Source organism: Egretta garzetta, unplaced genomic scaffold (genome assembly GCF_000687185.1).
Source record: "Egretta garzetta isolate BGI_Z169 unplaced genomic scaffold, ASM68718v1 scaffold172, whole genome shotgun sequence".
NCBI classification, from domain to species: domain Eukaryota; kingdom Metazoa; phylum Chordata; class Aves; order Pelecaniformes; family Ardeidae; genus Egretta; species Egretta garzetta.
Window position 1 is genome coordinate 2,383,965 of NW_009258951.1, and position 4,324 is coordinate 2,388,288.

A 4,324-nucleotide genomic window follows, 5' to 3' on the forward strand; every position below is an offset into this window, starting at 1 on the left:
ATATCTCCAGAGAAGGAGACTCCACAACCCCCCCGGGCAGCCTGTTCCAGTGCTCTGTCACCCTCAAAGTAAAGAATTTTTTCCTCATATTCAACTGAAACCTCTTATGTTTCTGTTTGTGCCCATTGCCCCTTGTTCTGTCGCTGGGCACCACTCCAAAGAGTCTGGCTCCGTCCTCGTGACATCCACCCTTAAGATATTTGTACGTGTGGATGAGGTCCCCTCTCAGTCTTGTCCAGGCTGAACAAGCCCAGCTCTCTCAGCCTTTCCTCGTAGGGGAGATGCTCCAGTCCCTTTATCATCCTAGTTGCTCTCCTCTGGACTCTCTCTAGGAGTTCCTCATCTTTCTTGAACAGGGGAGCCCAGAACTGGACACAGTACTCCAGGTGGGGTCTCACTAGGGCAGAGTAGAGGGGGAGGAGAACCTCCTTTGACCTGCTAGCCCCACTCCTCTTAATGCACCCCAGGATACCATTGGCCTTCTTGGCAACAAGGGGACAGAAAGCAACTTTCTTGTAATTTAAAAAAAAAATAAATCAAGCTGCGCACGCTGTGACCAACAAAAGGAGCAAAACCTCCCCTACCACCCCAGTGGGGCCTGACATAGTTTGTGTCCGGCTGCAATGTGCCGCTGGAGTCCGGCTGTGCTGGAGCAGGGAAAAATTTCATTTCAGACATCGTTTACAGCAGGCTGTAGCAATGCCAAAGTCAGCAGGCTTTCCAAAGTAAATGAGGGGAAAAAAGTGCTGTTGATTTAGAAAGTTGTTTTGTGCTTAGAGCCAGAAAGTGGCTGTTTTCTGCCAATTACACTTTTATCACAAGCCTGCTGTTTATTTCGGCATGCTGTGACTTGGAGGCATGCTTGAGACCCGAGTGCATCCTGGCATCCCGACAGGGCAGTGCTCCCCACTGCTCACAGGCCTGTACCAGGGACTGAGCCTTCTCCTGCCACCCCTCACCCTCTGAAGTGTGGATGATGGCTACCAACTACCTCAAATATGGTCAGGGGAATGGTGCCCACCCGCCCCGGCCCCTGGCAGGGTCTGTGCCAATTCTCTGGCCATGCTGTCCCATCTTCAGCTCATTGGACCCACAGGAGAAATTGCCATAGGGTGCTGGGCTGCGTGGGAAGCTGGATGGAGCAGTGCCTGAGATGTGGCACCAGCAGTTTCCCAAGGGATACTTTTGTTTTCCATAGGGCTAGAATAAAACTGCACATGGGAAAAGTCAAACATGGTTAGCTGGGATTGCGCCCTGAAGGTGCAGATAGAAAGCTAGGGGTGAAAGCCTTCGTCCTTTGAGAACCGGGAGTCCTAAGTCTTCATACATGAAGGTACATCCAAAAGGGGAGTTTCAGATTAAATGTCCCTGTTAGTGCAGTCCTTGAGCTTAAATGCCCCTTACCACCCTGGGGCCAGGTCACGTTCCCCTGTGCTGAGTGCCACAGGGTGAATGTTCCCAGTTTGGGGAAAAGGGGAGAAGGGCTTTCTCTGCCGTTCCGAGACGGGGAGCTTTCCACCAGCCCTGTGGAAGCAGAGTGAGGCATTCTCCTTCATTTGAGAAGGCAGTTGCTGCCACATGACCATTTTAATCACAGCATCGCTGTGCAAGACCTCCGAAGCGCTGGGCCCTTTCTGCAGGATGCGCTCCTCGCACAATGAGCGCCAGCAGAAGGGCTTTCCCGCCGGGCTGAGAGCAGTGGGACCCCGCAGGGGCTGCAAGCACCGGCTTCCACAGCAGCAGAGGGGAGAAAGCCTCGGGTGTGTTGGGGATAACGCGATCTGACCAGAAAGGGAAGGGACAGAAAAGGTGTGTCCAAGTGGCAGAGGAGTGCCAAAATTAAAAGCCCTTACATATTCCTTGCATAGTGAGAGCATAACCCTGCCATCGCACAAGACACGCTGAACACCGCAATTCGGGACTGGAGCAAAACAAGGTGGGTGTAAAGAGGCTGAGAAAGGAGTCGTGATGTTTTGGTAAAATGTAAATTAGAGCTCTAGCTGCATGCTCGGCAAACGGTGATCCGGATGCAAAAGCAAATGTTAGGATGGAAACAGGGTAAATGAAACAAGCTTCTAATAACCCCAGCAGTTTATAGGAGTGCTCTGGCATTACGCTCTGTTCAAATGTGTCAGTAACAAGAAGTCGCATTAAAACCATGAAGTGTTTTATTTTTGGAAGGATGATGTATTTTGCCTCTTGAGCTTAAGAGTGTCCTAATCCCACTAAAAGAACAATGGTCTTATAATGTGAGCTCCTAAATAATGTATCACAGGTCAATTTAGAACTACACTAGAAAGCATCGTTTAGCACTGAAGGTTTTTTTATTCCCTTTAGGTATGGTAATGCATTAGTTGGATCCCAGCTTCTTAGGTACTACAAGTGTCTGGGTGTCTCTGCCCACCACACAACAGGCTACTTGGCATCAGTTGGGTTTGTTGTTTGTAACGGGCCCGTGTCTTGCAAAGCTTGCTGATCCATCTCTTCGCAATGTGTGATTTGTGAAAACAGCACATATTTTGCAAGTGCCACTTGTACTCTCGTACTTTACAGAAATATCAGGAGCAGGTCAGGTACTGTGTTGGGTGGTTTAAGGAAGCGCTATCTCTTCACCAAAGGATGGATGGGAAATGACAATATCTTTCACTGTTATGGGGGGCTGGTCTCATCCTGACCCAGATTTTAGCTGCATTTAGGAAGGCATATACTTGTTTATTCTCCTTCTAGATCTGCTGTAGTTAGATATTACGTGTTCAGGTATCATGGTACTGGAGAGCTGGATACAATCCCCAAAATGAGCTACCTCATTAAAGTGCCTTTGAATGGGGGTGGTGCAGGTAGGGATGTCAAAAGCCCCTAATAAAACTCTTTCCAAACAGACGTAATTGCTGTGAAACCTGCTTTAAGGCAGGTTTATGGCAACCACAAACACGTGCAGTGCCCGTGAACAAGGTCTCGCTGGACTTGGCTGTTTCCCCTCCCTGAGCAGCCCCGAGGTGCCTCGTGTTCCCCCCGACTGCCGGCGTCCACTCGCCGCTTGTGGAGCCACTGCGGGGGACGGGAGCCAGGCAGAGCTGCCTCAGAGGGGGCAAGGAGGGTCTGAAGGATGGGCCACAGAAGAGGTGAGTTTGTCACTGGCACAGGCCTGGTAACAGTCCCCGTCCTGGAGGTGAGTGTCAGCTCTGCAGCTCAGCTGCTGGGTTTGCTCTGGGCAGAGCAGCCGGGTTCCTGCAGACCCACCAAGCACCAGTGTGGATATTCAGCAGTATGTATGAAGAACAAGAGGGGACGATTGCAAATAATAGTTTGCTTTTCTGCAAAGCAGCCTTTCTCTTCCTCTGTAGATCCACCGAGGACGGACCCCGGAGCCGCAGGCATCTCCATGGTTACTGCTCAGCGCAGGCTCCCACCGGGTGCTCAGGCAGCACCGGGCTGGGCTCAGGGAGCCAGGCACGAGCAGGATGGATGACACAGAAGGACAGGGTTACATTCGGCAATGGGCCGCCATGCAGACCCCCTTCAGGGCCAGCACTGGGCAGAGACATGGGCTCGGCACCCAGGAAGGCTCAGCGCAAGCCAAGATGAGTGAGGGCAGAGGTGATTTCAGTGCTGGCGTTGCACCAGTCCGTGGTGATGGGCAATGCACCCAACACTGTCCATGGCCACGGCCCCCCTGGTACGCTCGGGTGCTGTTAGCAGTAGCTGCAGGCTCATTTATGCCTATTTTTAAGTTGGTGATATTGTCTCTGCACTGGCTAAATATATAAGTCTTGTACCGCGTGGTGAGTAACGTTTGGCCAAGAGCCACAGCAAAGCAGCATGTGGCCGAGCTTTGAGAAAGCTGCAAATGTGGTGCGGTGGGGTGGAATAAGATGAGATAAAAAACACTGAACACCCAAACTGTTGCTTGTCACATCCTGGAAAGACATGTGACAGAAAGAGCAGTGCTCGCAGGTAAGGCAGCAACGCGGCGCAGCGGTGATGGGGGAGATGCTCTCTGCTGCCTGTGCAAGAGCAGGTCTGGAGGGATGCCTGCCTCCACATGGGCAGCATGTGGACCACGTGGAGAGGTGCTGGTGCAGGTGGATCCACAAGACCCTTTGCATTTGCAAGGAGGTCCCAGGTCCTGGTCCCTGCTCTGGGGGTTCAGCGTTGTGCTGCCGGTTGCAAGGTGCTGACCCTGCTGGCTGAGGTGTCCCTGTGGCTCCCATGGGAGCCGAGTCGTCCTGCTCAGCCCTGCCTGCACCATGCCTGCTCTGCTGTTCCTTGGCCCAGACCCGCTCCCCCGGGAGAGGCTCCCCAGGCACTGGCAGGCACCGTGCCG